General features: G+C 37.4%; 1 long non-coding RNA gene across 1 annotated transcript; it reads left to right on the top strand.

Annotated features, from left to right (window-relative positions):
- Positions 1-13,358: 13,358 nt before the first annotated feature.
- Positions 13,359-14,119, top strand: LOC124856029. The gene is made up of 2 exons (XR_007035223.1): positions 13,359-13,560; positions 13,637-14,119. It is a non-coding gene; the product is annotated as an uncharacterized LOC124856029 (long non-coding RNA).
- Positions 14,120-21,428: the final 7,309 nt, after the last annotated feature.

The following is a 21,428-nucleotide window of genomic DNA, read 5'->3' as shown; positions in this document are numbered from 1 at the left end:
AGGATCTGACACTTCATACATCCCTTAAGAGGCTTTCAATGGCTTTATCTTTAAATGCAAAATCATAGTCAAGAGAGTTGATTTTGTACTGTGGAAAATTCTCCTGGGAGAGGCTCTCTTATACGTTTTGTGCACAACCACACTCTTTTTCTGGATATTTATTTCAAGATGTTTCTCTGCACTGGTCAAACAAAGCCCTTGTTTTAATATTTCTACTTTTCATGGCTCTATTCTTTGAATCTCAGTTGACACCAGAGGCTTCTACCTTTCTGTCATCACCATTCTCTCATCAAATAAATTTTGTATTTAAAAGTAAAGTGCGACAGGTTGTAAAACAAAAGCATGGAGATTAGACTGAAAATACCCAGTCAGGTGAACCATTAAAATACATTTTTATCCATAAAAGGGTGATGCTGCTGTAGCAGTAGGCATGCTACAATCAACTGGAACCGATAACATGATCATGTACTAATTTTAGTTTAAACTACGCAAAGGCAAAAGACAAAGAAATCTAAAGAACAAGAAGGCTAGCATTACTTCTATTCTACTCACTCCCTGTTACAGGCTAAATGGTGATGTATATGGCTAGGGATTTGAATGTTCAAAATATTTTCTCACCTGATCCAACAAGTGAGATAATATCCAACAGTCGCTTCTTCATAAGATCCAACATTCACCAAACGTTTATAGAGTGAAGAAATACATTTTATGGAAATGAATTCTAACTTTAGTCTGAGAGGTGTTAGGGAAAGATCAGGAAGAATTCAAAGTCTTTATGCCACATTGGATGTATCACCTTTTAACATCAGAACAAGAAAATCAGGTGCCTACTCTGGTCTGAATCAGGCTATTGTCTAACACATAGGACTATGTAGATCACTCAGGCTAGAAAGGCTCTGGGTTTCCGTTTATTTGTTGGATGCCTTGAAGGTTTCTCCATATGGATTTAGAGCAAGGATGGATAGGATGTGGATTTTTCATTTAGAAAGTTACTAAGTGACACGCTGTACACATTCAAGGTGTGGAAAATCAAAAACCTCGATGAAACTTCACACAGACATTAGACAAACGTAGCAAAGCATATGATCCAAAAAACATTTATTGCTACCGAATCCGATAGGAGGATCAGGGCTGGCTCTGACCTGGTTGGCAACATTTTTTAATGGGTTCACTGGTTTTGTGTTGCTCACTCTCAATGGATTTAGCTCTTCCCTCGCCAGCATGTGCTTCTTGGAGATAAGAGGTTAGACAGACTATGAATACCATGGCTATTTCATAAGACACAGCCATGGAAAAATTGATTCAATTCCTTTTCTTTTTAAACGATTTTCTTTTGCCTAGAAAGAGACTAAGAATATCAATAACCTATTGCTGTAGTTAAAATGCCTATCTCATGACTGGGGTTGTTTTCACGTTTATTGTTTCAAACATGTAATTATTCTATTGCATATAAAGACTGGCTCACTTTCTAACAATTACTACATTTACTGAGTTATTGTCATATTGCATGGAGTAGATGGACCAATGTGCAGACAGCAACTTGGGAGGCGCATGGTGAGTAGAAATCTTTAATAATAATGGAACTGAGAACTTACAGAGGAGTGAACAGGATTTGGAGCATAGGCGATGAGACTGGCATGGAATGGGCTGGCAAACAGTAGAATTCAGTTGCAAATAAACACGGGCAAGGAGCAAGAGGAATGGATCAAACTAACGGGAGATCTTGGCAAAGAAACAATGACAACCAACTAGTATATATATACACAGTGAGAGTGGGAGAATGGCAGGGCGAACATGTGAGGGCAATCAAGTAAGAATGAGCAATAGCTGAGGAGAATTAAAGCAGGAAGCTGAGGGAGAGAGAGAGAATAATAGCAGGGGCGGACGGGGAAGAACATGGGGAAGAAATCTCACAGAACATAATGAATAAAACAAGGCAGGAGCATAAACTATAAACTAAGGGCAAATGAATGAACTTATAAGGCAGCATCTAACAAAGATACAAGATGTAAATAAGGAAACAGGGTCATAAAATAAAACTCAAAACCACCCACAGATCCTGACCGTTGTCTAATCATGATCAGTTATCATTACAAATGCATTTGAATTTCTAAATGAGCAATCCAAATTATTTAAAATCTTATTTCTCTTCAAGATCCATAAATAAAATAAATATATATTTTTTCTACTTTCTGGATAAATTCAAAATGAAACAGTCTTAATAATGAAACTGTAAATTCCTCCAGGTTTTAGGACATAGACATCTGTAAAAATAAAACCTAAATATAAATAAATGCATGTTGTGTGGTGAATGTTTGCATTCTCTGTATCAAAACTATGAATTAACACATTTGGAATTATATATTGAATAGGTGGATACAGTACACAGCTGATAGTCCTACTGAATAGACTGTTAGAATTTGTATTATGGCAAGAAAAAAGCAGCTAAGTAAAGAAAAACGAGTGGCCATCATTACTTTAAGAAATGAAGGTCAGTCAGTCCGAACAATTAGGAAAACTTTGAAAGTGTCCCCAAGTGCAGTCACAAAAACCATCAAGCGCTACAAAGAAACTGGCTCACATGAGGACCGCCCCAGGAAAGGAAGACCAAGAGTCACCTCTGCTGCGGATGATAAGTTCATCCAAGTCACCAGACTCAGAAATCGCAGGTTAACAGCAGCTCAGATTAGAGAACAGGTCAATGCCACACAGAGTTCTAGCAGCAGACACATCTCTAGAACAACTGTTAAGAGGAGACTGTGTGAATCAGTGTGGGGGTGCTTTGCTGGTGACACTGTTGGGGATTTATTCAAAATGGAAGGCATACTGAACCAGCATGGCTACCACAGCATCTTGCAGCGGCATGCTATTCCATCCGGTTTGCGTTTAGTTGGACCATCATTTATTTTTCAACAGGACAATGACCCCAAACACACCTCCAGGCTGTGTAAGGGCTATTTGACCAAGAAGGAGAGTGATGGGTTGCTGCGCCAGATGACCTGGCCTCTACAGTCAACGGACCTGAACCCAATCGAGATGGTTTGGGGTGAGCTGGACCGCAGAGTGAAGGCAAAAGGGCCAACAAGTGCTAAGCATCTCTGGGAACTCCTTCAAGACTGTTGGAAAACCATTTCAGGTGACTACCTCTTGAAGCTCATCAACAGAATGCCAAGAGCACAGGAGCAGTAATCAAAGCAAAAGGTGGCTACTTTGAAGAACCTAGAATATAAAACATATTTTCAGTTGTTTCACACTTTTTTGTTCAGTATATAATTCCACATGTGTTAATTCATAGTTTTGATGCCTTCAGTGTGAAGCTACAATATTCATAGTCATGAAAATAAAGAAAACTCTTTTTTCTTGTAAATAAATAAACAAATTAATATTTACAATGTTTTTACAAAAGAGGAAGACAACTTAGACAACATACTTGTGTTCAATATGTGTGGGATCTGCCAAGATGTTAGCTGCCCTTTTCCTGACTTTAACCCTGTAGAAGTCCTGCTGATCTTCTATGTGGACGTAATTGTTTGTTGTAGTTTGGACCTGTCCTGTTTTGTAAATGAGCCAAACCACACTGTGATGGGCAAACAAAGGACAGACTGCATAATGGCGGTGAAGAGAACTACCAGCAGCTCCTGTACAAGGTTGCACTTTTTGAGTTGCTGAAGGATTTATTGTCTCTGCTCTCTATGTGTGAGGACCAGCTCAGGTCCCAAAAAAGGGTTGTTCCTAGGGACTGGAAGTAATCCACAGCTGACACAGAGTTGAGAATAGTGAGGGAAGGTGGTGCGGGGGTTTGCTCTCCGGAAGTCCACATTCATTTCCAAAGTCTTGACCAGGTTAAGCTTCAAGTGGTTCTGATCACAGTGGACCAGCTGATCCACCTCCTGTGTGTATGCAGACCCATTAGTCTCTATCTGATTCTGCACAGCTTCCAGTGAACCAGTTTATTGTTTTTGTATGTGCGAAAGGTTTTGGTCTGCAAACCCCAGTCCTCTCAAAAACTAATATAGGAAGTCACTGTTTCAGCATGCAAATATGATGTTTTGTTTGCTTATTGACTTAAAACCAACAGAGTTACCACAACTGATATAAAAAGACTAGAGTCGCAGTAAAATATTGTGATATCTGTAAATAAATGAATGATGTCAGGCCCATCACAAATGTTTGCCAAGTAACAGGTCGACAAAGCGCATAAAAGTGACCTAACCAGTTTCTAACAACTGGATTACTTTTCATAAAAAGAAACATAAAACATATCGATAATGCTATCTCAGGTAATTGATGCTTCCCCAAAGAATATCCAAACAATGGGTTTTAAAGAATGATATAGACTGAACTGTTGTAGGTTTTGAGAGCATAATGCCATTTTCTTTGAAGATTAGACACAGGCTGTGGAAATTGGCTAAATCAATATCAGCCATACCTAACATTGATCTTCTAGACTATAGCCAGTTCCTTTACTTCCATGGCCTTTGTTTATTTTTCTGTGCTGTGCTACAATGTCTGTGAATTCACTCAGGAATGAGGCAGCGTTTTGTCAACAGAAACAGTGGACAAGAGAAATACTTTACACCTTTTGTTCTCTAAAGCCTACTGCTGTGCAGTAACATTGTGCCCCTCAGCATCACCTGTGCTATTTTGTAGTCAGTGAGAGAGTGCAATAACATAGCAACTAATATCCCAAGGTAATTGTATTGCCTCAACTTCAACCTTTTGGGAACAGTACAAACATTAATGTCCTGTGTTGTTCTTTCATATTTTAAGTACGTGCAGTTGAAGCCCTAGGGCAATTGTACACAAGTCAGACAATAGATTATTGGAAACATCTGGAGCATTGATGAACACCGGTCTCCCTTTTCTTATTGGAATGAAATCCAGCATAGGCAGTGTTCGACCTTGTGGATATTTTTGAACCAGTTGAACACGCTTGATCAGTAGCAGATTTGTTTGTTAAAGAGACCCCTTTTTCCTTGAAGGACAGGGATATCTCTGTAGGAGCAAATAACATAAGGATGAGATGTATTCCACACCATATGGTAGGATGAGTGAAAATAAAGCCAGAACTGTGCTAATGGCTTGATTAAGTGAGCTCTAGCAATATTTTCACAGCAAAACTCCAAAAGGCACAAAAGCATTAACAGTTAAAGAGAATATAACATTTTTACAACCTTTCAGTTGTACTGTTCAGACATGAAGTGTACAAGTTGTGTTAATTTCTGTGTCCGAAATCAAGAAATATGAAAAAGAGAAAACAAAAACAGTGTGAAAGGAGAAAAGGTAGCACAAGGCAGCAGAAAATGCCACCAAAAGCTTCTGAATGACTATATTTTGTCTGGAACTCAATGTCCACTCACGATAACGTTTGCAGCTTAAATTTAAATAATATAATATAATAAAATGCCAACATGTAATAACATAATTGGTCTGTGTCACAGGCAGAGCTAGAGGGGTGGCCAAGGTAGACTGGTCACTACACATGGTGTTGAAAGATGCATGATTAGTTAAAAAAGATGAAGACAGATATGATTTATGGTCATTTCAATGTGCAAGGCAACATGCGTAATATGTGCACTGGTACACACTGTTTTTGGAAGGTTTAGCCGGGCCCTTCGGCCGGTCCCACACATCCCCATTTTTGTAACAGTCTAAGAGTGGTGCTCACCAAACAGGAAGAGCAGTAAGGTAGAGTCTGAAAGCATGTCAAGTTTTACCACCATATGCAAGAATAAATAAAAATATGGAGGGAATCATTACTGCTAATGTTTTATGGACTGAACTGAAAACAGCTAAAAAGTTACACTTATGAGACCAAGACCAATCTTTTTAGTAAGAGATGTACTAGGAATGCACTTCCATTATTCTGCTATCAATAGTGAAATATAGGCAGATTTTATCTTTATTTTATCAGTGCCACACACTGTTTAACATAAGAACTACAGCAGTCCATCTGTGCCTCAAGCATGTATAGCCAAAACATGAAGAAGTTACATGAGAACACATTATCTGTTAATTTGTTACTCTCTAAGTGCATGTAGAAAAAAGGCAGTTGAGGAAAATCAAAGTTACATTAACAAAAATGCAGAAGTTGTATCTTTAACTGCAACTCATAATACTGGACTCATTCTGAAACTTATAACTGACAATGAGGGTAATTTTTCTTGGCTATTTTGGATCAAATCGCAAAGCATAACCCCTGCTAGTGCGAGAAGCCAAGATGCACATGGAAATGCAAAGTAAAGAGAGAGAGAGATACATAGACACATAAAAGTAAAAAGCAGAGAAAACAATTGTCTTAAGTGATACACTTTATACCCGCAAACACTAGCTGTGGCCACTATAGTGGTCTGGTTGGGTGGCTGGGTTGGTGGGTAGATGAGTGGGTGGGTGAGGAAAAATCAACCCTTATCTCCCTGTTTACTTCCAGAAAGCTCACCAGCGTTCCTACATAGATGATATTTGCAGCACTCCATCTTTTTTCTGTTTTGCCAGTAATCAGCCACACACCCATCCAGCATAGCTGTCTTAACATTTTTTTCATAAGAAAAATACCCATGTCCTTTATAAAAATAGTCCAGATCCAGATGCTGGCACTTGTACCGTGTTCTCAAGAGAGGTGTGGCCACAAAAATGTAGTCCTAAAGACCTTTCAAAATGTAATATCTGTTTTTCATATTCCATATATTTAATATTTGTTAGTTTTATGGAAGTTATGATATTTGTCCTTTAAATCGGAAATAACCAGGCTGGTGGTTTTTAGTCTCATTTACTGACAGGCTACATCTGAAAAATTGACAGAAATATTAGTGGGCCCTCTGACCTTTTACAATTGTGGCTCATAATGTCTTTTCTGAGTGTAGGATTTATATGAGCCCTACAGTAAGAAAGAAGGGAATTAAACACTTAGCTATTATTTAAAACCACTGCCAACAAAGGCAGAGTACTGCTGTAAGGTGCTGAAAAACATTTTATAACCTTCCTGCTGAGAAGTTCAGCCAGCCTTAAAGCATCCAGACTAAGGGAGTGTCTCAGTCTGCACACAGGGCTCACTTATATGCCATATAAGCTTTCTCCTCAGACGACCTGCTATACAACAGCCCTCATTCTCAACACACTTTGACTTGTTTGCCAAAATCTGCACACCGCAAAACAAAAACCTAAAGCAACTACAAAAAACATTTGAGAGTTAGCTGCTTTTCACTGCAGGCTATTTGTCTCACAGAGATCACCATACCTGTCTAATCTGGAAGATGGATTGCCTTGGCCCATATGGTTGCTGCTGTTTCACCGCTGTATAGTCTGGCGTATTGTGACTGGGTAATTATGTTGCCCACAGTGATTAGACTATCCAGGTCTGAGGCACAATATTTGCCAGACGACTTACATATACACACCTACACACACCCAAACAGCTTTAGAAAATCAATTATGCACACAACTGTTGAGCTGCCTCATTTTAATTTGTCCTCTAGTGATATGAGAGTATATTTTCTACTGGAATTCAAGATGAGCTTGGTGTAGGATTTTGATTGGACTGGTTGATGATGTCTTACTCTTATGGGCTTATATGTGAGCTAGAAATCTAAACTAATGTTGCATATCATAGAATTAGATCTTAAGCACAAAGTGTAGAAATAAATTGAGCCAATCTCTTCAGAGTAAAACCTCCCAGCTGCATGCAGTTTTTGCCTTCAGCTAGTAGACCCTTGCACCCTTCAGCAACAAGATGTAATTGTCGTGAAGCGACATCTTTGGTCTTTGTTGTGGTGTTGTGTTTTCGACCTTTCATTTAGTTTGGGTTTTGTCTAAGTTCCTTTAGTGGTTTCTTTTCTATTACTTGTTATGGTTTTCTTATGACTATTATTATATTTGTTGTTATTCTAGCTCCTTTGTCTTCCTTGTAGTTTCTAGTTTAGTTTCCCATTTAGTATATCTGTGTTTATTTATGTGTTAGTATTTGTTCACCTGCGCTCTTTGTTTACTAGTTTATTTTCTCTGTTCCTTCTCGTCCTGGTTCCCTTTCTGTGGATTAGGTTTTATTTACAGTCAGGGTTTCTTTATGGGTTCTTTGTTAAATATTAGGTTTTGGTGTTTCTTCTATTCCCTCTAGTTTCTCAGTTTACTTTAGTTAATAATTATTCTAGGTTCTTATGTCTCTTTTGGTTTATTATCTTCGTCTATAGTTTTGCTTAGGTCTGTTTCCCTGAGTTTTGTTATTTATAGTTTTGTTTTTGTAGTCAGGTTTCTTTGGTCATGTTATTGCCTAGCTTCCCTCATGTTCCCTTTCTATTCTAGTTTGGTCACCTTAGCAACCATCCAGATTCCCTTAGTTCTCTATAGCCTGGTCCACACCTGATTTCCATTCTCATCTGATTACCTGCCTCAGTATCTCATTGGTCCATACTCCACTTCCCTCTGTTCATAAGCTTGTTTGTTCTTCCCTGGTTCCTTTGTTCGTTCACCTTTCCTCGTCTAAAGCTTTGACTACTATGTTCCTGCAGAGTCAACTCTGTAGGTTTTTGGAGTTTCGACTTGTGTTTTTGTACCTGCAGTGATTTTTGCTACATTCTTGCTACGTTTGGAAAATGTTTTGAACTTATCTTTGAATAAAAGAAGAAGACTCCTTTAAACATGCAGCTGCTGAGCTCTTGTCTTTGCTTTGGTCACTCTAAACCTCAGAACGCGACACTAATGCTGCCAACCTCTGGAAAGAGCTTAAAGGAAGGCCAAAATTTCCCCACATCAGCTTTAATTTGCTGTGTACTCTCGGCCTGGCGTTGTTGCTGATGTGTCTGTCTACGTGTAAGCTCTTCTCTCCTTCTGTGTGTGCACTGGGGGCAACATGTTCAGCAGTATTCCCCAAGATGAGAGTATTAGCAGTCCCATTTACACAGCAACACTGAGTCATGAGAACAAAGCCTTCCTCCTCTGGTCCAAAGTTTTTTTTTTGTTCCCTTTCTCTTTCCATCTCCACTGCTGTCATACCACAGTGTGTGAGCGCATTAGGCTACAAGGTTGTGAATCACTCCAACAGTAGACCAGCAGAGAGCTGTAATCTCTACCAGAATATTCTGGAACAAACATATCTCGCCTAACAGGGCTTCTTCTAATATTGGAACAACATAATATGAAATGATCTATGTATTGTATATGACTAGCTGTTTTTATCATCCAGTCATTATCATCAAATATGGTTATGTGCAACAATAGTTTTATTTTAATATGTTTACATAAATATATACAGTACTTTGCAAAAGTCACAGGTCATGAGTCAATTCTTATATTTTGTTTTCATTTCAAATCAGACTTTCTTATAATCTTTTTTTAATCCCAATTTCTAGTATTTCTTCAGGCTTTCTGAATATTATCCAACATTTTCTTTGGACAGTATCTAACTCCTTTTAATTCTGGCCTTTGAACCATTCAAGAATAACAGGAGCTTGTAAAGCTCCTTGCAATGTTATTCACACTTCATGAACACATGATTTTAAGGCAAAGGATTTGGAGTTTTCTTAATTTTACAAATAAACATTTGAAAATTTTTGCCTCCTTTTGCTGCATTAAAGTTGTACGTTTTTGAAATATGTCTCAACCATCTTTGCACATCTGTAGACTGAAAGTGCTGGCTGTTGTACTACACAATTGCACAAGATAAGTAAGACTAAATGATCATAGAGTCTGTAAACGTCAGATTGCTTGTTTTGCCAAAGATTCTTAACTTGACTTGGGTCTGCACGTTGGCTCAGCCATTCTAAGACATGAATATGCTTTGATTGAAATCATCCTGTATACCTGTGGCTGAATTTTTAAGGTTGATTTCCTGCTGGAAAGTGAAAGTCTGCCTCAGTCTGAAGTCTTTTGCTGCCTCTAACAGCCTTTCTTTCAGGACTTTGTATTCAGCTCCATATATCTTCACATTACCATGCCATCCTTGGCAGGTTCATGAAATAATGGTCTTCTTTCCCGATATTTTTCTGTTTTCAGATGCTGGATTGAACAGTCCCCTAAAAGATGCTCAAAGCTTGGATTATTGTTTTGTAACCTAAACCTGCTAAACTTCACTTTATCCTTTACCTGTGTGTTGTGTTCATTGATTATCATTATGCAATTCAATCACTAATGTTCTTTAACATACCTCTGACGTCTTTGCAAAGCAGCTGTTTTCACTTTGATTAAATTACACATAAGTAGACTACTTAGAATTATGTAACTTAAGACATCTAGCTGTACTGGATTTTATTTAGAAATATTAGAGTAAAAGAAGCTACATACAAATACATGCCACACCTTTCAGAGTTTTATTTGTACAAAAAGAATTAAATACCATGTATCAGTTTCCTACATGTTCACAAATATGCTCTACGTTCTGATGGTGTCAGTCAGTCAGTCATTTTCTACCGCTTATTCCATAGTGGGTCACGGGAGAGTTGGTGCCTATCTCCAGCAGTCTATGGGCGAGAGGCAGGATACACCCTGGACAGGTCGCCAGTCCGTCGCAGGGCAACACACAAACAACCATGCACACACTTATTCATACACCTAAGGGCAATTTAGAGTGACCAATTAACTTAACAGAATGTCTTTGGACTGTGGGAGGAAGCCGGAGTACCCGGTGAGAACCCACACATGCACGGGGAGAACATGCAAACTCCATGCAGAAAGATCCCTGGCCGGGAATCGGACCCAGGACCTTCGTGCTGCAAGGCAACAGTGCTACCAACTGTGCCACCGTGCAGCCCGTTCTGATGGTGTTTCACATTAAAATATCGGAAATGTTTTCAGAATCAGAATTTCTGGTGAATAAACTGATTCCCAGCATCTTATTAACTGAATCCAATTTCTTAAAGACAAGACTTTCCAGTATCATTCATCTTCTGCACATAGTTTTTAGGCCTTATAGTCCTTCGTTTTACCTCCATTTGTCCACTTTCCTTATATTTAGCACACTGCTAAATATAAAGTCATTGCCAGGTACAATGACTAAACTGCCAAATCCCAAAGAAAACCTTTGAAAAATCGTTAGAAAGTCCCTTGGCAAGACCATTGTAAGAGATTACAAGAGATTACTCCCTAAAAAGGGTTGTGAAACAAAATTTACTTTTGTAGAGCACAGAAAAATAATAACATAATTTTTGTCAGTCAATAGTTCTCTAAATCCCAAATCCCCACAGTTTTTAAAAGTCTGTAATAAATAAAATCCAGTTATCTCCTCTTCTGCTTTACTAATAGTAGATAACTTAAAATGGGGCTGAAGAACTCCAGGTCTTTCTATCTATTGTCTGAACATATATGTGTGTGTGTGTGTGTGTTTGTATGTGATATAAGAAAGTTGATGAAGGAGTGTGTGTTTGAAGAAGGTATAACCAGTGCCCATCCAGCAGTGTCAATCTGTCCTGGAGCAAAGTCTCTGCATTTGAGCCAGTCTCTATTTAGTGTTCACAGGAAGCATGCTCTGGGTGATGATGAAGATTTATTACCCATTACGTTGCAAAGCAGTGCCACATGGGGACAAAAACAAGTGGAGGCAAGTTCAGCAATTTCCTGCTCTACTGTGTATGTGGCTCTGATCTTTTTCCATCACTGTACCTTCTTCTATCCCTTTCTTCCTCCTTTTCCTTCTGTGTGTCTCTGTAACCTTGAGCCTCCTCCCAAGGGTGCACTTGGGTTAGCTTGATGTTGATTCACCAGATTCTTTGGCACGGCATCAAGCTAAAGAGGACAGAGCAAATCTGACTTCAAAGAGCGAGGCTGAAAGATGTTGCAGCTGGTGGAGAGGAGTCTGGATTTTATCACCACAGGTCTTTACTTTAATGGAATATACTTAGCAATAGCAATTTCCTCTTAATGGGGGGTATAATCGACTTTTCTGTATGAGTGTCATTTAGGTTTTTACATACCATGCTGAAGTTGAACACTGTTTTGAAAACTTTATTTTACATTTTAGCATAGATCTGTCCATGCAATGCAAAATGTAATGACAATTATGCAAAAAGTATTATCACACATAGTCAGATGCATTAATTTCTTTGTCGAATTTATATATGCTTTTTCACAGCACTGGGTGCTTAAGGCTCTTATTGTAAGAAAGTCATTTTATTATTTTGCCTGTCTTGCCGAGTGTAAGCAGACCCTCAGCTATAATTCCAGTGGTCCAACAAATCTGACAAATAGGTAACAAGTTCAACAGACAAACCAGACTATTCTGAAGACCACAAATATCCAACTAAAAGTTAACTCACTTTGGCTGCTGAAGTTGCTGGAGAGGGTTACTCATGTTGTTTCTTTTTGCTTGTTGTTTCGACAAAAACATTTTCAAAAAGTTGTCTTTACATTTAGATGTTGCTGTCTTTGCTGGTTGACGTATCCCTGCTTTAAATTCACTGTTTTCTGCTTGCATCTGAGATACTGTGTTTGATAAGCAATGGGAAAATAAAGGTTTTTATCTTTATTGTCACCTGTTTAAATGGTATTTTTAAAACCACAAGACAGGCCATGTCAAACTTTTCAATGGTAGCCATTAAAACCCATAGGTGTCTCTTCTTTGCATTGGGCCATGTGCTCACAGTGTGCTTTTTTGACTTGGACAGATTACAAATTTAAACAAACCATAGATACAGTGGTGCCCCCAGGAAATGCAGAGGAACTCAAAGTGACAGCATATTAAATGTTGTTGTAGCTCATATTATACAGTTTTCTTCAAAGAGCCGTTGTAGATGATGAAGGCTGTGGGCAGGAAGGATCTCCTGTAGCGGTCTATCTTGAATGAATGTTGTTAAATCTATTTTTTAGGCACTAAAGTTGTATTACAATATAAGCTGATACAATGTCAGCACAAACATTGAATTTAAACACTTTTGATATTTTCCCGAGGACATATGGCTTTTTTTGTTTTATTTTCTGCAGCCTGCAGTAAAGTAGCATCTTCCAAAGAGGCATCCTCTCATCCCTCCTATTAAAAACAATGAGTCTAGGCCCACTAAGCATTCATGTTGTGTTTATAGTTAAAATAAAGCACACTATTTATATACTTAGATTTTAGAACAAAGAAAGACAAAAACAGAATAAATATATATTCTTGAAAGTTACTTTCCATGTGGAAAATGAAGGACATGAGAATTCATTATTCCATTATTTTGTTGTGGAAGGTCTACGCAGATATTTCATAAAAAAACAATACAAAACATAGGAAAACTACTAAAACAAATTACTGTTATATTTTGAACACTGCTCAGGTCTGTATCATTTCTGGCCATGTTGCCGATTCAGTCTATCATAATTTTCCAATAAAAACCTTTTTGTTTTGTTAGTTTGTTTTGTTGAAGTCCGTGGCTGTAATGAGACAAAGTGAGAAAAAGTTTATTTCAAGCACTGTATTTGTCGGGATCTGGGTTGTGTTTGTGTATTTTGTGCTTGCAACTTGTGTTTCAGTGTTTCCAGACTGTGCTGAAGTTCGCAGGTGTGCTGGGTGACAGGTGCGACTTATCCTGCTGATTGCTTGGTGGAGTATTTAAGCAGGTGGCTGCCAGTACTTCGATACCAGAGTGTTTGCCTTCTGTGGTAACAAGCTCAGCCAATGCAAAGTCTATGCTTCATCTCTTGTTTTTGGATTAACTTTGTTCATGTGTTTTTGCAGACCAAGTACCAGGACCTTTTGGATTTACATCTCTGAACCACGGATTCTGTGAGCTAAGTGTTTCCTGGTTAAACTTCGTTTTGTGGATTTCGTTCTCTACTTCGTTTTGGTCTGGATCTTCGACCAAGCTGGCAGTTTCCTGCAACCTTCATCTCCTGGACCAAGAACTAAGCGTAACCTGTCCACCCTCCACCGCAAGTATCAGCACAAGGAAACAACCTCACCTTTTCACCAAGCACAATTAAGTCACAACCAAGTGATCAACTAAGTAGACTGGATTTCAACAACCCGAATCCCTCTATCACTGGCGACCTGACCACATCCATTCATTAAGCCGGATGTTTCCTTCCCGAAATTTCTTGTTTATTGCCATCTCCATGTGTTCCCTGTATTTACCAATTCTCTTCCCCAACAGTTGGAGTTTTGCCTGTTTACGTTCCCTATTCATTTTGTTCCCAAATAAACAACTTTTATTACTTTTCATTCTTTCTCCAGAGTGTTCTCTGTATGTGGGTCAGAGCTATTTTGAAAATAATGACAGTATTAGAAATGTGTTAGTTATTTAGTTAGTTATGTCAGTTTTTCAAATTTAATCACCAAGGGTAGAGTAAATTTGAAAGAGGTTTTCTGGGACCCGTTTCTCTCTTTGCGTTTCTTTGCATCACTCAGTTGAGGCTCGAACTTTTGTTTCTTCATTAGAGCCACATTGCAAACATATTTAGGCAGCCTAGCTGACAGTGGCAGAATCTCTGAGTCAAATATTTTCCTCAGATCTTAGTAACTGAGTCATTCCAAATTAGGGAGAGCATCGTCTTTCATGCAACCTAATGTCTCTGTGTATGACTGATAGTAGTGAGTCCTCTGATTCCCTACTGTGTGTAAGTCAAGTACTACAGGGGATGAGTAAGTAAAGCTTAAGTGTAGGAAGAATGAGACCGAAGCAAATTCTGTTTGCAATGAGTGGATCAATATGGTCCTTCTGTGGGCCGAATCAGCCCGGTGCTTTCTCACCCAACAATGAGACTAATGGTATGTTCTGTCCAAGCCAAGTGTTGGGTTGCCATAAAGGGCTATTAATTTCAATCTACATCTGAGTTGAATAACATTTTTATATTGATTTGTGCCACTTGGCATCATCCAAATCCTTTCCAATAACTGCTATGAATGACACTATCAGATCCAGTAGTGGGTGTTTGCTCAAGTGTTTCCCTCCTAGCAGCATGCAGAGTAAAACGTAGTATGGATAAAAACACAAACTATAAACATAAACCTTTACAGACTTAAATGGAGTTCAAATGAAAATTCAGAATGAAAGACACCCTCGCCGTCTCCACCGTCCAATGACTTCCCCGTGCGTCTCCCGGCCTTCCAATCAGCATCCTGTCTGCCTGATTCATCATCCAATCACCTTCCGACGCCTTGTTTTTAAAGGACCTTCAGCTGTGATCCTCCTCGCTTGTCAGCTGAGCTCATCCCTCTTCCACCCCACCTCCACCATCTTTCTTCACATCTACTCCTGGCTTCCTCGCTCCCAGGCTGCCAATCCACCACCAGTGTCGGATCAGGGGGAATACATCTCTAAATATAAGCCTTACAAATGTTCATCTTAGCTCATGTCATTCTCAGCATTCATGTCTTCCTCCTAGGTCTGAGCGCCAAAGATATAATAATGTAATTTCACATCATTAAAACTTTTCTAATTGCCAACCCTTTCTTTGTGAGTCTTTTCAGATTGAATTAATAGTTCAACTGAAGGTCTTTCAAAGTCTGTCATGTTTTGTTGTTTTTTTTGTATCCAGTCAGGACAGCATATTGTTCAATGTGTGCTTAAAAAAACAAGGAAAGTGGACAACTGCAGGAAAAAGAAATAGTTTAAACCTTAGCACCGGAAACATGTACCTGTGACTTGAACTTTAAACTACATAACTCTGTTTTTGCAAATCACTTCAAATAGCCTTGTAGAACTAGTTTAATCATAACAAAATCTAACACATGGAAGAAGTGTCAAAACATGTTAAAACATGAGGGGTATCAAGCTTCAATCAAGCTGTTTATCTACAAGCTGGACAGCTAATGTAAGTTTTTCATATGGGGCTGATTAAAAATAATTTTATTAAGGTTGACAATTCTGTTTTGTTTGGCTTAGAATACAGAAAGCTGATTGATAATTGTATCAAACCTTTTATATGTTTCAGGTTACAGGGTGGAGACTGAATGTAAAAACATGAGTCATGGCATAATTATAATGACTGGTCCCAAACACTAAAAGTATTTGAAAATCATAAAACTATATATTTAATCAAGAAATAGATGCTAATAAAGATATACATGATGAGAAAAATTTTTATGTTTCAAATACATAGAAAAGGGGTAAATCAAAATAAAAATGTATTTCACCCAACTGGTTATACATTGTTTTAAATCACAACTGTACAATACATTTAAATAAATGAAAGACTATTAAAAGCAATAGAAATCCAAAGTAACAGTATTGTACATACAGTATTGTATTTTGAGTGTTTGTTTCCTGGTCAAAAAGTAGCATTTGGATTAGTTGTAGAGTTGTTTTATTCATTAATAGTTTTTTTGACTGATAAAAATCAGAAAATGTATCAATTTAGTTCCTGATTTTATTGGTGATGTCAATTTCTAGGTTTTTACCTAAAGATTTGTTCATTGGATTAATTTAAATTATTTTTAATTCTAAGGATAAAATAGAGATCTCATTCTTCTTGGTTATGCGTCTAATGAGGTCAGCTCACCAGAAAGAAAATATTCAGCCTTAAGACTGCATTTGAGAAATTATGAGATAGATTGATTCAGGAATATTAATGCAAAATGATGGCCCTTAACTTTACTACAAATTTAAAAGATTATCATAAGGAAAGATAGGAAGAAACGAGTTAGGACTCAAAACTATTGAAAAAGAAGTTTAACTATTTTGATGAAATATTTATTTCCAGAATTGTGTTACCTACTAAAGTAACTATTATTGACTTTATATTTTTATTGCCAGTAACTAAGCCTTTATAATTTCACTTCTTTAAGAAAACATTTTTTTATAAAAGTTATAAGACAACAGCAGCGTACACATTTGCAGGTTGTGGTTGTCATGGCCCTAGGGCTTGTCATAGTGATTTTCATAGTGTGCTTCTGCAGGCATTATCTCCTTGAGCTCTCTAGTGCTTCTCTTCCCTATTTCTGACTATGTGCTGCAAACGCAGTGTGCTGCAATGTAACGCTATAAAAGAGTGCTTCACTGTTACTACCACTAGTGCTGCTGCACACTGCTCTCAGCACAATTCCCTCACATTAAATAATGGAGCTGGCAATTGTGCAGAAGCCCCCCCTCTGGCTGTCCCAAAGCAGTCGATATCAGCAACTTTCTGCTTGCTCTGCTGTAATAAAGAGTAACTATGTCCATTTCAGCATTTACAAGGCCAATGCTTTAAACATAGTCAAGTCTTAAAGACAGCAGTGTCATCAGATGTTTGTTTTAAGACATGGAGACCCAACAGAAAGTTGCAGTTCAATTTCATTTATTTATTATTTTATTATTTTAATTATTCTGTTCATTAACCTAAATGCTGCACACAATTGACAGTTATGAATACTTCACTGGCAGGCATTGGCCATAAACAGTAGTTAAAGTAAAAGTTTCAGTGGAGGATAACACAATGCCAATTAAAATAATGATTAAAACCTCATCATGTTAGTGAATGTTATTCATTTTGGGACTTTAAACATTCATTAGAACGTTTTTTCAACTTTAATGACATCAAAAACCACTGCACAAGTTTGAATTTGTTGTGAATTTTCTCTTAACTCCCACATACTTCTAAATTATACATACTAACTCCAATGTATATCTACAGGTCTACTAATACTGTATTGCATTAGATGTTGTTTAAAACATCTAATAATACTACACCTAAATCATGCGCTTTTTGTAGCCATAATTCTCGCTAAATACTTGAGCCCTCTGCTTGACAGAATTGGTACTTACTTAAACAATAGTTGCTTTCCTGGAAAGGTCTTGGCTTCAAAGTGCAGCAAATTTTTATAAGGTTAATGTTAGCTTTCTTTATCCATTCAAAAACGAGTTTGTAATCATTGTCCAGTTGGAAAATCCAGTTTTGTCTAAGTTTCAGTAGTCCATCGTGGTAAAATTGAAGAGTTTGGAGCTGGTCCTCCTTCTCCATTATCTCAACTGGTTGGTGAAACGCACAACTACCACTGACAGCAAAAAGCCCCACAACATGATGCTACCACCACCATGCTTGACAGTTGTTAATGTTCTTTGATTAGAAATTCACATGTTCATTCCTTCACACATTTGTCAGTTTAAACAGTTTTCTTCATTCTGACACATTAAAATGCTTTTGAAATGGCCTTTCCAAAGCCTAAATATGTGGACAATGCTTCCCAGGATCTTAAAACATGAGGAGTATACAATTTTGCTTAGTAGTTATTTTCAAGCTGTTTATCTATGTGCCTAACAGCGAATGTAAAAGTATTTTATATGGAGCTGGTTAAAAATAGCATTCAGATGGTTCTGGTCCACATAACCATCCAATTGAAATTAGTCTTCTTTATAGATGTAAATTTTTAAGGGACATTTAGTCAGATAAAATTAAACAGGGTGTGTGTATGTATATTTTACAATGTAAATATAATACAGATAAATGTGGATTTGCATCCAGAATCCAAAATAAATCCAACTTCCATTAGCTATAGCTGCTTAGTCTTGCAGGGTTGTAGGTCGATGGGGGCCTCTCTCCTGCGGTCACTGGGTGAAAGTCTGGGTACACCCTGGACAGTGTGCCAGTTCATCACAGGGCAACACGGAAAATACAACAATCTATGCACCTAAGGACAAATGACTAATTCACCCAACAGTCATTTTGCTATGTCAGAGGAAGCAGGAGTACCAGTAAACAACCAATGCATTCACAAGGAGAACATGCTTTCTTGCTTTAAGATAATCGTGCTCACAGCTGCACCACTAAATCCAACGTTTTTTCTTGTCTTTGAAACTCACTAAAATCGTTGTATTATCAGTCCATCCTGGAAAGAAATGGTCCAAATGCATTAATATTCCTACCCATGATGAGTCATATGATGAAAATCTTTCACCAGCACTGCATACTCACACAAATGCACACACAATGCCGCACATTGTTATTATACTAATGCAATATGAAAGGCTTTCAGTGACTTGCTTTACGTACATAAAGACATTCAGTTAACTGTCTCATTGTTTAAATGCTGCAGCCAATTTTACTCTAGTGTATTTGTAAAGTTAAAGAAGTTTGGGTGAAGAGAATAAAGAGATCAGCTATAACTATAATCACTGTCTGATTGATTGATTGATTGATTGATCCACTTCTTAGTATTTATCTTCTTGCAGTACAAGAGTCATGCAGAAAGATATGCCAAAGTTTTTTTTTTTATTGATAAAGGGGCTATATATCTCCTCGCGAAGATGTTGAAGTGATCACATATGCTTACTTTGGCTTTTTCATATTTTCACACCTGTATTAGCCTTTTTAACAAAGCAATCACATTATAAAAAAGCTTTTCAAGCAATGTTTTTTTACACTGATACCTTCCTACAACCCCTTGCAAAAACCTTACACAACTCTCATCAATAATATGTAAAACAGGAGAAAAAATAACACAATGTCAGTAAAAACCTTAATATTTTTCCGCTCTAAACTGTACTTTAAATGGAGAAATACAATAAATGGAGAAACAGCACTACCTTTTATTTTAAATAAGCTTTTATTCTTTTAGATAACCTTAAGGATAAAAATAAGGATAAAAATAAGCTGCAGTTTTTATCAGTATGGTTCTGACCTTCTAAATGATTTTGTTTTGTTAAGGATCGTTTTTCCAGCTTCCACCATGAATTTGTCAGCATGGGATCTACACTCATTGTTGGCCAAGTAATTGAGTTGAAGTACTTGAAAAAGTTGTTGAAAAAATATTTTTGCAGCAATTGTTGCCTTAAAAGATGAGTCATTTTATTAATTTTGGATTCCAACAAAATCTGAACACTTCAGCATTTATTAATTTGCACTGGTTCTCCCAAGTTGGGCTTTTGGGCACATAGAAACAAACAATATTGTACAAAGTTTAAAATATTAAATGGGTATAAACATAACACTCATAAAGACCCAATAGCACATATAAACAAATCACAATACTATCAAATCGATAAATAAAATAGTGTAAATCATTTATGACCAGATATCAGGTCTTTCTCTGAAAACACCTGTGTTAATTTCTCAAAACAATTTTCTCTTTTCACTTATTAAAACCCATTTTTTATGGTTTAAAATGCGCTATTTAAATAACATTAAACTAATCTTAAATTCATATTTGATAACTTAAAAAATATCTCATGGTTTAAAGTGTGCCTTTTTAAAAACTGCTCTATTTAATCCCAGTGAAATTATTCTGGGCTGCACAGTGGCGCAGTTGGTAGCACTGTTGCCTTGCAGCAAGTAGGTCCTGGGTTTGACTCCTGGCCGGGAGTCTTTTTGTATGGAGTTTGCATGTTCTCTCCGTGCATGCGTGGATTCTCTCCGGGTACTCCGGCTTCCTCCCACAGTCCAAAGACATGCCTGTAAGGTTAATTGGTCTCTCTAAATTGCCCATAGGTGTATGAATGAGTGTGTGCTTGGTTGTTTGTGTGTTGCCCTGCGATGGACTGGTGACTTGTCCAGGGTTTACCCCGCCTCCCGCCCATAGACTGCTGGAGATAGGCACCAGCTCCCCCGCGACCCACTATGGAAGAAGCGGTATAGAAAATGACTGACTGACTGAAATTATTTAATCTGTTTCATAGAGAAGCAATTAGCAAACTCTGAGAACATATATATGTATATTTATAATTTTTCAAGTACTGAATTAACTCCCAGTAGATTAATTTGTTGAAAAGTGAACACATACTTGTGAGAAATCAGGAGGATCAAAGCTACAATGAGCTCTGTGACAATGTAAAAAAATCATTGAACTCTTTCTATTAGCTGTAAATGACAAATTTTTTGCATTTACTGTTTTTACTTATCTAAAGGTTTAATCATACAGTTTATTTTCCATGCTCTAACATAAAGTTTACCCTAACCATACCTACTATCGTTATGATGTTTTGACTTCTTCTGTAGTGTACTGTATGTTTTCTCGTTCCAGCCTTCTGGTTTTGTCTTTACTTGCTTCAGGAGCCAGCAACTTTAATTTCTTCTTAAAGGAATTAGCTGATTATTTACATTGTTTCACCTGAAAGCTCTCATGTTGTGGCCTTGTTACCCATCAGTCGGCCTGGTGCATCTTGATCGACTCTGAAAGAAAATAGTTTTTTCCAAACTGAAGATTTAATGGAGTTCTTGAGGTGCAGTGTTTAATTTATAAATAAAATTACTTTATAAATCTGCTATCTGCTGTATTTGTAGTACAATTGTGTTTGTACTTTTTTTTCCTATATGAGATCTAAAAAACATTTGAAATTGCCATTAATTATGATAATCAGTTTAATTGCTGGTGCTTTTTCTTCTTGTGTGGCAAGAAATAGTCTTCATATCCATATAATTAATAAACCTAATGAAGGTTTATTTCAAGGGTTATGATTTACTATTTACTGTCATGGTTTGTTTATGTGGATCATGCCATTTAACTACCTCTAATACTGGTTTAGGATTCTAACCTAGATCCTCAGTATGCCTCTGAACCTTACAAACAGGGTGGCAATCCTGTTAAAGAAGAATGCTCTTCAAAAACTTGGAGTTAG

Source organism: Girardinichthys multiradiatus, chromosome 19 (genome assembly GCF_021462225.1).
Source record: "Girardinichthys multiradiatus isolate DD_20200921_A chromosome 19, DD_fGirMul_XY1, whole genome shotgun sequence".
NCBI classification, from domain to species: Eukaryota; Metazoa; Chordata; class Actinopteri; order Cyprinodontiformes; family Goodeidae; genus Girardinichthys; species Girardinichthys multiradiatus.
The sequence above is the reverse complement of the archived record's forward strand: the minus strand, read 5'-3'. Positions and strand labels throughout refer to the sequence as shown.